Here is a 15175-nt window from a genome sequence, read left to right as displayed (position 1 = left end):
GTTGTTAATGCGAAGCATGACAGTACGTAGTAGTTTCCTTTCTCGATAATTGCAAATTAGATCTCACATAGCAGTGTTACACTTTGATGTACAAGTGCAGCCGATCTTCTTTTTTGCACAGGTTTCTTCAGAAATTCGATACAGGATATATTTCTTTGAACTTAAAAATCTAAATAGGATTAACCGACGTTAAAAGCCTTAAGGTTCAATGTTATTTATACAGTACGCGAGATAGCAATCGGACTCTTACATCTCGACAGCAGGATATACGATCATAACCGTAGCAGGAAGAAACTGGTTGGCTACAGAAGTTGGCGCAGGTTGCTCCCCGCACATATTATAAATCTTTTAGAGAATATGTAGTGGAGACTTTCAAAGACTTAATTCACAGTGCATATACATATATAAAGTATATAACTTGCAGGTAACGACACGCGGTAAAATGTACTACATAAATCGTAGATAATAATTACACGGTAAGATTAGTAAAATTGATTATGTGCAAAGTAGGATTATTCTTGCAATAATTGCGCATGAATTTTCCATTCCACGTATTGTGTAAAAGTTTAAGCGCAGGGAGAAAAGATGGGCGAGCGATTCCGGAAATTTAAAATGCGACGTCCACGATGAAGCGACAATCTAGACGCTTCGACAACCGGTAATGCGATCACACCTCGCGAGGGACAGAAGGGGTTTGATATAGTAATTCCATCTTGTGCATGAATGCTCCAAAGGAGTACGGAGCTCTTCAAATCCGAATGAAACCTCGAGCGTGGATCTATATTGAGGATCTACATCGGGTTGCATAACAATGCCGAGCGGGATGTTGCCTTCATGCATAAGTATCTATGCAAACCGAATAGCGATCCCGAAGAGGCACGACGCGCGGCGAGATAATATTTTCATATGAATACAAATGGTCCTCTCTTTCTCTCTCCTTCCGCGCCGCGACGGGAAATAGGTCTATCCTTCTTCTCGCCTACTTGTACGTATCAGCGGAGTCGCGAATGCTTTTTCCCGTAACGGATGGCTTGACTGTTTCCTTTAAGGAGTTGCCCGTGGCAGTCATTTTATCTGCCGCAACGCTAAGAGGAAGTTTCTGCGGCAGCGCGAATAATGTCCGCGCTTTAGAACTTAGCAAGACGCATTTGATACTTTAGGTTGATACATAATGGCAAATCGACGGTTGAAGCTTAATAATTATTTTTTGTACACATCAAATGCGAAATTATTCAGCACTATCTGTATTTTTTCTGCGAAAAACTGAGATTATATTTCACTAATATATTTGCAACAATAATTATCAAATCTCTGTTAGTTTAAACTAACGGTATAGATAGAAATATTTTTTAATAATATGTGAACCGTTAAGATATACTAATCAGTCACTGTGGCTCTATTTTTAGCGTGCTTGTGTTCTTGCGCGTGCGCTTTAATTCTTACGCATTATGCATGAATGAAACGCCACTCATTTTGCCGCTAATTATCCTCATTGTCGACAATATGGAAACTCTAATGATTATCGGGTAGAAATAGAGAGAGAGAGAGAGAGAAAGAGATAGTCATTTAGTATGTTTCTTATGTAACTCACACAATATAATATTATGTTTTTTCCTTTCCGCATTTATTTTTATATCCTGTCTTATTGCTTTCGGCCTTTGATAATAATGATTACTCGTTGATTACCTGGATTGCATGTTACAAAAAAGGTATTTGATCGTTACCCATTTGGGGCTGAATACGTAATGCGCAAAATGCTAATTGCCTTTTGTAGCTGTGGTGTAGATTTCTATAATTACTGGTTGTAATGCTGTTTACAATAAGCGTATCACAACGAGATGCCGTAGTAAGTAATGCGCAATATGCATAGATATTTGCATCTAATTACGTGCGTTCTAAATTCCACATAATTTTTCTTTACCTTCACACAGCTACTATTTTACATACATAAAATCTATGTATAATCTTTATAGAAACAGGCGTATATTTAATTGCTCGTTTACATTCACTTGCGTGTGTTTAATTTGTTGTTCAACTAATTGCACCATGTTAATGCTAGAAAATACGCAAGCTTCATCCTGAATTAATTTTAAATTAAAAAAATATACCGCAGATGTACTTCAAGTAATTCCATAGTCAGAGGAATTTGGAGATTTTTTATATATATATCATTATTTGAATTTATATAAAATAGCTGACATATATATTAATATTTGCAGCAATATATTTTATGTTTTATTTAATTCTTCGTTTTCCTTTTATTCTGCAGGTAAGTGACAAGGGAACGAGTATGTCTGGCCACAATCGCTAAGTAGGAACGGCAGCACAGTGAGTACTTGTTCTTTTCGGTATTTTATTTCTCGCGCGGCAGCGTGCGAAGGTGAAAATTACATTCGATGCTTTGCGGTCTGTGTAGATAACGAAGGTAAGGGGGGCAACTCTCTCGTTTGGTATACCCTAATGTTGGGTATACGAAGGTACGAGCTAGCAGTGATAATTTCGAGAAACTTGTAGTATGAGAAATGCAGGGGCAGGAGGAGGGTGTAAATAAATATTCCCCAGCACGTATAACGAGATGTAAACGAAGACCGAAGTGAAAGGTACGGGGTATATCTGACGAGTAAATTGCAAGGCGAGTATCGCAAATGTGCTAGATGTTTAGGAAGTTTTAATTACACGTACGTGTCGTGAATAAAGCTGAGCGTGCGAATTCTAATTGCAAGCGAGGCGTATCACTGCATTTTCCGCCGGAATGCTTTATTTGTATACCCTTTTTAAATCAACCGCAAGAATACTCTGCGCGTGTAAAAAAACACACACACATTTTATTATATATACGATATGTATTATATACCGTATATGAAGCTGGTAGCGACATAAGATTAATGCGCGTTTTTCTCTATTTGTTCCTCGACAATCCCGCTATTCTACGACTAAGTTCTTATGCGACTTGAGAACTAGAAGACATTAGTGCACTGACTAATTGCTGGTAGGTATTTCCTGTAGTTAGCCGAACGTTAAAATAATTTGTAGAAATCGGAATCGCTATTATTTAAGTGACTGTGAATTTTTTTTGTGATCCATTAATCTGCTAAATTCATATGTTTATATAACTACATACGTCTAGTTTTTATTCGGGTTCTTTTTAATAGTATGCATGAGCTAACGTTAAAATTGCTATTCTTTCTACTAATTGGTTTTTTAATCAGTTTACACAATATGTTTTTATTTAATGAAATTTTTATCAAATACTATTTTTATCACTCTCTGATTAAACATGACGTTGAATATTTTGGGAAATAGTTCCTTGTTAATTTAGTAAATCTATTCTTAATTTTTCATAAGTTTTGACATCTAAAAAACGGTTATTTCTTTTAACTTGACCTTTAAGTAATACTAAAAAGAAATGTTAATTTTAGGATACTTTGCATATTCAGATATTATTAACACGTAAGATCTTTGATGGTCTTCGAATATTCCACTCCATTGCGCTAGTGAAAAGAGACAGTTTATTCTCAGCACACGTGAAACTTAGTGACGTAAGCCATTGGTAAGAGGATGAAATGCGATTCCTTTGGGCACAAAGTTGCAAGTATAAAATTACCAGTCAAGTGTTTTTCCGAAGGATTAGTGAGTAACATAATATTAACCCTGAAAACACCGAGCCGAGCGATAGGTCGGAGGTTCTGTAAAAGTGATGTTAAATGCGATACCTACTTTTTGTTGACAATATTGACGGATAAAACCGAGAGGCGGTCTCGCACAAATACTCTTGGTAGTCGCAAGAAAGTCGAAGTAATAAAAGCGGCCTAAACTCCATGAATCCTTTTATTAATCTGCGTGGCGGGATTGGATTTAAAACCTCGGGCCGCAAAAGCCTGTTCTTTCTTCTACCATGAATTTCTCTTTCCCGTTCTTGTTTCAAGAGGGTGAGAATCAGAGGATTTCGAGATCTAAAAAACAAATCTCCGCGTATATTACATCCAATTTTTAATATTAGAAATAATACGCAACGCTAAAATAACATGCTAAAAAATTCTTGTATTATAATTTATAATTAATGAAGTAATTGATAAAATTAATTTTTATATACGTATCAGTTTAACACAACTGTCATCCCCTAAGATGTCTATGTTGACTAAAGTCATTTATTCGATATTTTGAAGCAATTAGGAATTTTCTTAACTTGAATCGCGGATTAATACTCGCATCTTCTTTCCTCGCGGACTTTCCCGCAAGCAGGGAATTTTCTACATTCTTACTGTATCCTTTTCTTCCGTTTCTCTTCGTATAAAAACCATACGGTCTGGCGAGCATGTCTGGTGGGCAGCGGACAGGCGCCAGCGTCCACCCCTTTACGCAGTCCCGACTGATGTCCCGTAGTCTTGGCCCGTTCCACCCCCTTCCTTTTCTCCACGGTCGTTAGAGCGAAAACGTTCTCCATTAACGCCTCCTTTTTTCTCCTTTTGTCAGCTGGCAGACGCGTCCGCGCCAAAGCGATATTAAAAACTCCCGCGCGCGCTGCAATAAAGCTAACTGCTTCTCGCATGCATAGGTTCTAGTGCCGTTATAGGTTGCCATTTCCGTTCTTCTTTTTCGGACTCCTTAATACAAGTGGATCCGGATACGAGATTTCTAAGTTCCGAAGCGTTGCCGGGAATTAGGGTCGATGGCCGCGCTTTGATGCTTTGATTCTTCCAATTTTTTTTTATACTGATATACTACAGTATTATAAATTTGTAATATATGTATATGACATCAATTTCTATTTCTATAAATATTAGGTAAGAAAGATTGAAGAAGATAAAGTTTAAGATATTTCATATTTTTATCTTCTTTATGTTGTCAACATTGAAAGGAAGTTGCGCTAAACATATCAAAATATCAATTATTGTACTACACATATGTAATAATAATTGATAACATATTATATCTTTCTTATAATCAGCTAAATAAATTGCATAGGCACACACGCACATATTGTTTCAAATTTTCTGCACATATAAAGTCTATTTTAAAAGTTGATTAAACTTTTAAATTTTGCATGAGATAATGCAAAAGGTGGAAAATCTATGAAATACTTTCAAGACACTTGTTAATATGTTATAATAAAGGAAAGTGTACGCGAGAAATAATCATGTCAATCCAAATCGTCGTCTTTCGCAGACGATTTATTGTCGTTCGTCGAATCAGCATGCCCGCGTGCTCTGAGAAAGGAACATTCCATTGTCTGGTACATAAAGAGGAATCGAAGAAGAGGGATAGCGATGAAAGAAATTATTTTCCCCGAGCGCGAAGAGCGGAAGGAGAAGCGTACGAGATAGAAAAAAAAGAGAGAGATAGAGAGACTGAGAAAGGGAGAGAGAGAGAGAGAGTGGGAGGAAGTGGTGAAATCGCGCCTCGAGAAGAAGCGGAGGAGGATGTGGAGGTGAAGGAAAACGGTGGATGAATGAGGAGGAGGCTACTTTTGCCCGACGGAAAAGCCGCGTCGCGAAGTGAAGTGCCGGATATAGAGTGACGGAAAGGCAAGAACTCTATTGCTTCGCTATAGAGAGGGGGAGAGGGCGGGGGAAGGGAGGGACGAGTTCCAGCTGGCAGCATTTGAGCTTTGATATCCAGCCGACGACAAAGAGTTGTCGTCGACGTTTTGTGTGTAATGTAATTGCGTGGATAGGTACATACTTATCTACATAGGTGCACCGTCCGCCTCTCTACTTATTTGCGCCGCCAGGAAGTCGACGTGCTTTACGCGCCTAGCCTATAACGCCCGGCATAAGAGTCTTCGAAATAAAGGAAAATTCCTCCCATCTGTCTCTGCGAATTGGCGTTACGAGCGAGAAATGTGCCCTTCGTCGATCCATGTGTCTGTTTGAGTCGTCCCGAGACAAATAAAACAGTACGGCTAGAAAAGTGCTCTTACGCGCTGTCTGGAATTTTAATGAAAGTGCTTGGAAAAAGAGAGACCCCGAGTTAGAAAACGTTTCACTTATTTGCGGAGATTCGCGAGTTGCAGCAATTTGAATCCTGTAATTATTTTTATATTAATGTAATTTAGACTCTTTACTTTATCATTTTGCGACAATTGAGACAAGAAAATTTTAGGAAGGAGCTACGAAGCGTATTTTGATAAAAGGATGTGACGAAGACGAATAACAGAAAATATAATTTTCTTCCGTTTTCCTGTACGTTGAGTAATAGAGGCAACACTTCAAATTGAGATTCCATTCGCTTCACCTTGAATCGCAAGAGTACGTAACCAACGTAGGCGAGCGTGTCTTTTATACATCCGTATATACCAATCACGCACCGAAAGCCTTATATATTAGTCGCTGCTGTGTCGTAGATTGAGCCCCGTGTATTTAAATACATCGAAAGAGATGGAAATGTATTTAGACGACAGCTCTTCTGAAAGGAAAATAATTTGACATATTTTAAAAGTTGGAATATCACTCAAACTTCTAAAGCCACCCCCTGTTTCCTCGCTCTCGGGGTTCTCGGGGCTCAGCTGGAAGAAGGAGGGCAGGGAGGATGCCGGGAAGAGGATGGCGGTGTGACTACGCGCCTGGGAGTGCGAAGTAATTTTAAAACGATTTTTACCGACAGAAGTTTACATTAATTGAAGGTTTACCAAAGCGTACGAGCAAAACTTTGTTTTTACCACTTACCACCGCTGTTTAGCGTACTGCTAAATATCTTTCATAAGATATGTACGCAATTGAAAACATCATTCATTGCTTATGCTTTGTTAAATTAAGTGTGGCATTAAACAAAATAGACTACCCTCTAATACACAAGTTGTCTGAATATTTAGAATACAAAATTTTAATCAATTAATTTCGGATGTTGGATTTTTGACAGTTTGAATTTTGACGATTGTGAATAAAGATAATTTCAATTAAATTCTGGGAAACTCACTAAAAATTCTTTAAAGAAAAACAGTTGTTTTCTGAATATATAGTGTATTCTGTATATATGGTATATAAGTAATGATTAATACATAATCCATGACGGGGGGGAAAAAATATGAAAAAACGAAACAGCATTTGAGAGAAAAATTCTGCCAACTAAGTTCGCTTTTAACGTTATTCTCGTACGACGCACCCTGAAATTATTCGACCGCAGTATCCACACAACTCCCCGGTTTCAGAAAGGAAGAGGAGCGCGGTTAGCGCGGCTTCATCCCCGTTCCGACACCGGCGTAAAAATAACGAACGAATTGTCTAGGTGAGCGTTTTCGCGGGGATGCCTTCGGGCTACGGGAATCGGTTCCGCAGTCCAACTACCGCCTCTCGCAACCCACCCCTACTCGCCCTCCCTCCGTCCGGGAAGCCGTGTACGCGGCTCGGCATGAATATTGCCAATTTACGGGTGGAGGAACGTACGGTTCTCACCCAACCTTACTGGGTTCTCTCGTTGCAGCCGAAGCTAGCCGTGGCTCCTCGCTCTCGTTCTCTTCCACCACCTCTCATCACCCGCGCCGCCTACCAGACTCCTTTCTTCCCTTTTTCTCGTTTCGTGCCGTGCTTCTATTTTCTCTTTCTCCTCAAGAAAAGAGCGAAGGAGCAAGACGAAACGAGAGAAAGAAGGGTGGATGGGGGGTGGGTGAAGGAGAGCGGGAGCGCTCGCTTGACGCGATATTGGAAAATGGCGTCGACGTGTGCGGAGGGTAGCAGGTAAGTGGAGGAGGGTGCGCTCTGCCTCTCCCTCGGAATCCCTCTCTCTCCCTCTTCCTCTTTCTCTCTCTCGCTCTTCCTCTCGGCGCTCCCCTCCCCGCGAGGAATAGGGAAAAATAAAATAAATTGCTCAACATATCCAATAAGGTGGCAGAGCCGTTGCCTGGGCGACGCCGACTCACTACTCTCCTCTATGCTTTTCCAGAGGAACGAGAGATGTTCTTTCCTCTCTCTTTCGCTCCTCTTTCTTCCCGGTCCGCCTCGGTGGCCCTCTCTCGCGGCATAACTTCCCGCGGAGTTCGATGACGTCGGAGAGAAGAACGGAACTGGGAAAGAAATGGGTTGGTACAGGGCCTGCGCGTCCTTCTCGATTGTCTCTTTCTTGCTGGCGCGGATAGTCGTCGCGAGGTTGCGCGCCGATCTGTCTTCCTTCTCCATCTCCTCTCCTTCCTACGTGGCGCTTCTTTTTTCGCTGCCACCGCATAATATGTGCACGAGAGAGGAAGGAAAAGAAAAAGAGGGAGAGAGAGAGAGAGAGAGAGAGAAAAGCGGAGAGCTGGGTATTGGATCGCGGAGACCTCCCTGTCGATATTACCATACATATAGGCCGGCCTGTTACAACCTACCTCTCTTCCTACCTTAAAAGCCGCCGCGAGATTCATCTGCCTTACGTACAGGTGGCTGCGTCACTTGCGCCGTTCCTCTTCGGATCTGGTTGCTCGGAAATAAGATCATGTTGACTTTTAACCCTCGACGTCTTGTCGGTTTGAGGAAACTTAGTTAGTTAGTTCACGATGTAAAGACAGAATTTCTAATTTAGAGTAAAATATAAATAAAAATATTTGATTGCGTTATTCGAACGGCGATTAATGTGTATTAAAATTGCTGTAAAAAATTATCTCGAGAGTAGAATCTGTCTTCGCACGTGCATAAGAATTGTGCATCTCTTTTCTTCTCTTTTCGCTTTGCGAAATATTTCACGTTTGTTAAGAGCTGCAATTGTAATTATATATTAGACACTCCGTATTATTCAAAATTTAGCAAAGTCACTTCTTTTCGTAAAATTGATTTTATAAGAAAATATCAGTACTGTAGAATTAATTTGTAATCAGCAGTGTCACCAACAATCGTTCTCATTTAATTCGCTGTGCACAAGATGCGTAATTGAGACGCGACGTCCGAATTAAACGTTGCGTGAATTGCATGAAGTGAAATTTTTGAGAGCTGCATCTAGACGTTCCATGCCTTTACACGGCGTCTTCGTGTCGGGCATGTTTCGTGCCGAGCTCTTTACCTGGAACTGCGGTTCCCTCACAAATGAAGATCATTAACCTCATGCAACATTGTTGGGTGGCCGTTTCATGTACACCTGTCGGTTTAAACGTAGACAGACACGCTCATAGTACAAGTGATCGCTACCTTTCTTTTTATTTCGTATCGAACGTCTAGTAACATCATTTCTGATACGACGTTGCAATATCATGCCCGTGAGCGCGCGTGTTTTATTCGCCGTAATATCACGTATCACGGGAAGAAGCCGGGTAACCGCCGCGATTCAATGCGCGCGATGGATAATTGTGTACGGGATCGCTGTACTGCGGCACGACGCGCGTCCATCTCCTTGTAATTTAATAATCTGAACGAAAGCCGACGAAAATCGTTGCGATCGTTTGACATCTTTATTGGGCTTTACAACGTTCGACTCAATTTATGGATAATATTGTATTTTTTATAACTTCCCGTTTGGATATATCGAGAATGTACATATTTTGATAAGACATCCATTGAACATACATCTGCACGTAACAGAGTAGACATCGACGTGCAATCTCGCTCGCGCTTTTAATCATCCGGCCGGCTACAAAATATTTCAGCGATATACCTGCCACACCACGGCGGGCATCGATATATTCGCTTACAAATTCTATTACGCGTTTCCGCGGCGCCGTTGCATGGAAAAATAAATGTTTCCCGAGGATCATAAATTCGAAAGAACTTCGGCTCGTGCAGGGCGCTGTTGTTCACCGGCGTGCACGAGCTCGTATCTTCAAAGCGGACGGCCCCGCTTGCCGATGAAACGCATTAAATTGCAACAACAATGTTAAGGTGACCGTATACACACGCGCACACATATGCCCGACACCAAATTGCCGGCCGTTCCTTTTTTGCCGTGCTGGAAAAATTGGCAAAGGCAGTCAGTACCGGCGCGCGGTACGCCTCCTCCTGCAATATGTAAAATAATGACGGCCGCCTGAAAGGAATGCATAATGAGAGATCTCTCCCGACGTGCACCGGGTCCGAGGCGCCTCTCCACCCACGTGTCTATCAGCATACGAGCATGCATTATCGTGCGTCGTGTATACGCGCTACCGCCGAGAAATTTCATGGAAATTTTGGAATATATCTCCGCCTTACGCGCCTTACCTTGCTTCCCTGCGCAATCGCCTACCGCGTTATTACACGCGCAAGAAATATTCATGACGATCGATTTCTGCATGGAAACTGATTGCACAGAAATGCAATTTGTATTTTATTATTTTTTTTTATCACAATATTTGCGATATGATAATTTTCATGTCCAAATTGCAAATAACTTATGACATTTCTATTTCATAACTGACTTAGATTTGCATTTGTTCACTCTTTACAAGTCCGATGAGCGTTCTTGAAATCTTAGAAATGCATTAGGTCATAGCTGCGAGTCGCAGGATTTTAAGTAGGAGTTACGTTATCAGCTGAATAGCTAGGCAAATACTATGCAATTATGTAGCATGTGCCGGAATGTGTTAATTGTTAGTCTAATGAGTTAGTTAGCTTGTTCTTTCTGCAATAGCATTAAAATTTCATTTATGCATGACAAACTAATCAATTCAAATGCAATGCCACAACTATGATTAATGTAATTTATATCTATGGTAATTTTATATGCATTTTTAAACCATAAATTCAATTTTTTTTTGTTTTCTATATCTAGTACTATTTATTAAATAATGTCCATCAAACGTTCAAAGAAACTGAACAGTAAGAAATTTTTTATCGCTTTACTGTCGCTTCACGGAAAAGTTTGGTTCTTACACCGGAAAATTGGTAAAGATGTAACGATGATAGAATAGCCGGTACACGTTTAAGACGTTAACATGGCGGTATGTAGCGTATATGTATCGCCGCGAGCGCAGAAAATGCAACGACCGGAAAAAAATGGCAAGCATTCGTACAAGGGTGGCCCCAAACCACGCCTCGTACGTGAGGCATGCGTCCAAGATACTCGGGTGGATAAAGAATGCTTGCTTCCGATTGGTCTGTGGACCCTCGCGCACCCCCCTGATATATACGTGCTTGCCCGTCGTGTGTAAGGGCACCTATACGAGCACCCACAACGGCACACACTGAGTGTTCGTATGGCTTCCGCGCGGATACGTATCTAATGGCATATGCGAACACACACGCACGCACTCTCAATAGCGTTTCTCCCCCGAGCGCGCCCGCTCGCAGGTTCCGCTTTACGATCTTACCAGGATCATCCCCTCTCACTCTGCCGCGAACTCGAAAGAAGCAATCTCCTCTTTCTTCGCTTTTTCAGCACGCGTGGTTACGCGGACCAAGTGTGTAGTCTGCGCAAGTCAGCCATCCTTGTGTGTTAGACTCCACCCTGGTAATCAATCAAACCCCCTCGATACAGGAGCGAGCGGGCACAGCGGCTGTCTAAAGCAGCGTTTTATCGTTGAAAGATAAAGTGTGCTCCGAAGGGGATGCTAAAGATGGAACTCGATGGCGCTTCGTGAAACTCCCCGTGGTCCCCGAAATGTTATCGGTACACATTACGGTGTTATGTATATATCGATTTATAAAGAGTTGCAGAAGTAAAGAGATTTGCTTGTTCTCCCGCCTTTATCGTGCTTAAATTAATTCTTGATGACTATTAAAGGGTTGAATTTTTTAAATATCGAGAAGAGCACATTTAACTTGCTTATGACGTAACTACTCCAATTTGACTTAAATGTTAAGTTTGAACTATCCGTTGTTTTTAAAATCATACGCATACACATTCAATATTTTTGAAGAAGAAAAGAAAGGAAGAAGGCGAAGAAAAGTGAGCTAAATGCGGGAAGAAGATAGTGTTCTCTTGTCAAAGTAGTCAAGTGGAATCGAGCATGGCGTAAAGTGGCCGAAGGCACATAGCCGGGCGCTCTCATCCGTCTCGAGCTGAAAATCGATAACTGGAAAAGGGTTAAAATCCACCCTGCCACTGTGGACCACGAAAGAACCTGACTCAGGGGTGGATACTCGTGAGGAGAGGGAGGAGGGGAGAGTCGGCGCGGCACGACCTCGGCGGAACGAGATTTACATACCTCATCCGGTGCCTGCTCTTCCGGGGAGCCCCTTGTTAGGCTAAACTTGCTTCGTCTGCGCGATCCTGTTGGCTTTCGCCGTGCTTAAACATTGTCGATCGTTAGCGGGCAAAAACCCGCCGGACTACGGGAAAAGTTTCGCATGCCTTGTGAAATCGCGAATGCCAAAGAGAATTTCAAAATCGAGACTCCAATACAAATGTTGCAAAACACCTTCCAACGAAAAAATGCGCCTGCTTGCATTTTTTTCAGATATTGAAACTATTTTGAAACATTGAAAGAATATTTTGGGATAATATTTTTATCTTCACGGAAGATATTAATCGATTATCGTAATATTAAATATTTAAGTGAAAAATGTTTAAATTGCCAATATATTTTAAACAGAGGTTTAGTACAAGCATATATATATATAAGTTGATAATTTATTATAAATATTTATATTTGAGAAATATGATAACATCGGTAAAAAGTTTTTGTAAACAAATTTTTCCTTTACAAGCATTGAAGTTGTAAATTTCGTTACTTGTAAATTTAGCGCAGAGACAAAATTTTTTGCGAACATATATTCTATTCTCCTGTTAATATATTTACAGTAGAATTGATGGCTAAAGATTAAAATGTGTATCGTATATATCGGCATAGTGAAAGCAATTTTGCACAAGTGAAACAAACAGCAATTTTTTAACGGATGCAGTCGAGGTTGATTGCTACCGAATTTAGTTTCGAGGCAGCGAGCGTGAAGAACGAAAAAGAAAGAGCAAAACAACAGTGAGGCTTGTAAACGTCGTACGTGCGCGCGGCGGAAGTTCCCGGAAAATTGGAAAATAATAAATTGGCAAACTACTTTAAAGAAATTAGCGAGGTCCGCCCGGATGCTTCCCGTGAAATCTTTTTCTTTTTTATATCTCTCCCCCTCCCCTCTCTCTCTCTCTCTCTCTCGTTCTGTGGCCCGCCGTAAACTTCCGTCCTCGTTGATATTGATTAATTTGCTTAAAAAGTTCTCTGGCAGCGCTGCCGCATCCGTCTTCTTTTGCTCCTATTTTTGTTTCGCGTATACGCTTACCCGATAGAACGAGAAGACGCCGGACGATAAAGATTTCAGAAATTACTTTCGAGTATACTATAGCGCGTAACAGACGTCGCGACACGATCAGCGCTTCTGGAGAATTTTTCTGGAATGCGTGATATTCGAATAAACGATATAAGTATTGATTATTGTTTAGTAGCTATTTGAGTTCGAATTCTTGAACGTAATTTTGAACTAATGTATATAGTATATAACAATATTCTGTTATACGATCCCAATATGTTACACTGTTCTCAAATTATTGTAAATAATTACATAACTTGATTTGATTTTATTATATAATCAGGAAAGAAAACGCGAACAAAAATTGTTTTCTGCCTACGTGTCGCTTTGCAAGGCAGGCGGATGATTTTTTCCCATCTTTATTTCGATCTCTCCGCGCGGCCCGTATAGAAGAGGAAAGACACAATCGGCTTATGTTAATGTCCGGATAAAAATACACCTACCGTCCATTGTTCCACGGTCGGTAAGATCTTTTTTCGTCGACGAGAAACCAATGGAAATACAAGAGGGAGAAGGGAAGAAAGGACGACGCGAAAAGAATTATGGTGTCATATGGCCGTTTTCCTCGTTCGTGAAATGAGATCGTATGAAACAAAATATAAATATACGCGTTAGATGAAATGTACGATCACTCACTATCTTGTTTTCTATTCATAAAAACTATTTTTGCTGTATTTGTTTGTTATTCATATTATTTTATTAGAAAATCAAATTATTATACAAGCGCTAACTTACATGTATGTGCTTGAAAATAATTATTATTATACATATATCGTACAGTTTTTGAGAAAGAACTTTAAAACTGAAACTTAGTTGTTTCAAGGCGATGATAAAATGATATTAGCTTCATTTATCCTATAACAAGAGATAATTATCCGTTGTACCAATTATCAAGCGCTTGTACCTAGTCAATTTATGATTAAAACATCGTTTCTAATTAATTGTACGTCGTATGTGTAGCCTACGTTATAATAGGTGTGTGTATTCGTACACTTGATTAAAGGTTGTGAGTGCATAGAAGCGTTTTCACGCTCGCCGAGCATATGTCACGCGGATGCAACGAAGGTTCCGATTCATCGAACATCGAATGGTAGATGATGCCGATCGCTTAGCCGTTTAGGGTCGCTGCAACTAATCAAGGGTCACTAGGAAGGGTTTGTTTAATACATCCGGGTTGTATGATCTAAAGTCATGAGTGCATTTAGTATTTTCGTGCAAAAAAGGGGAAATTTAAGATATTAATCGAGTAAGAAGATAATTGCTTTAGCGTCATTTATGGACAAAAATTAATTACATTTATTTATATACTTTTATTGATCTAGATCTGTCCACTCTCTCTCTCTATCTACTTTTATTTTATTCTTTTATCCGACTTGAATTTTAATCTTGTTTAAATCACTGTTTTCAGTGTTGCGCTCCAAACTTTAATATACATATTTTAATATATCTTTTCCAAATATACGTACACTTTTTCTAAAAATATAAGTTACTTCTTTTTCATCGGTGTTATTTATAACCGACTTGTAATGCGAGACGGAAGTATAGATCGCGCTGTATATTAGATTGCCCGTAAAACGAAATTTACGATCGCCAGAAAAGCGGATCGGGTTATCGTTTCACCTACTACGCGATCCCCGATACTCCAACAATTCCGTCGAGTACAATGGCTGGAATTACCCCGAAGTTAGACGATTGTTAGATGTATGCGTGAGTGCGCGGGCGACACAGATACCAGCAGATCGTCGTTCGTGTTAGTATTATCCCGCGTCCGTGTATGCGCACGTACACACGTTACAGCCGAATCTGGAAACGTCCATATAGTCCCATGTAAAGTTAACGAGGCGACCAGGAAACTTTCGCATGAATACGAAAGTGGGGCGTCCTGCCTGTGCGCGTCGCCCATTTATATTTAAGGCGACGGTACGTCGACTAGATTGGATGGTTATGGCATTAATATGTTTGTGCCCTGTGCGCTACCTCGGTGCGGCCACCGAGAAAAGCATTACGTCTTGGCCGACTTTTGGGAAAATGCTTACCGGTGGTTTGGATAAATGTATGGC

The 15175-nt window shown here is 40.5% G+C and overlaps 1 protein-coding gene and 1 long non-coding RNA gene across 2 annotated transcripts in view; both read left to right on the top strand.

Annotated features, from left to right (window-relative positions):
* The window catches only part of MESR6 (misexpression suppressor of ras 6), a 528133-nt gene that overhangs the window by 124258 nt on the left and 388700 nt on the right, over positions 1–15175 (top strand). The gene's annotated exons all lie outside the window — the stretch shown is intronic.
* Positions 1–15175, top strand: part of LOC136997990 (uncharacterized) — a 51715-nt gene that overhangs the window by 16662 nt on the left and 19878 nt on the right. The window contains exon 2 of the long non-coding RNA XR_010888566.1: positions 2270–2328. This is a non-coding gene — a long non-coding RNA (uncharacterized lncRNA). The remainder of the gene's footprint in view (positions 1–2269; positions 2329–15175) is intronic.

Source organism: Linepithema humile, chromosome 2 (genome assembly GCF_040581485.1).
Source record: "Linepithema humile isolate Giens D197 chromosome 2, Lhum_UNIL_v1.0, whole genome shotgun sequence".
In the NCBI taxonomy this organism is placed as follows: domain Eukaryota; kingdom Metazoa; phylum Arthropoda; class Insecta; order Hymenoptera; family Formicidae; genus Linepithema; species Linepithema humile.
The sequence above is the reverse complement of the archived record's forward strand: the minus strand, read 5'-3'. Positions and strand labels throughout refer to the sequence as shown.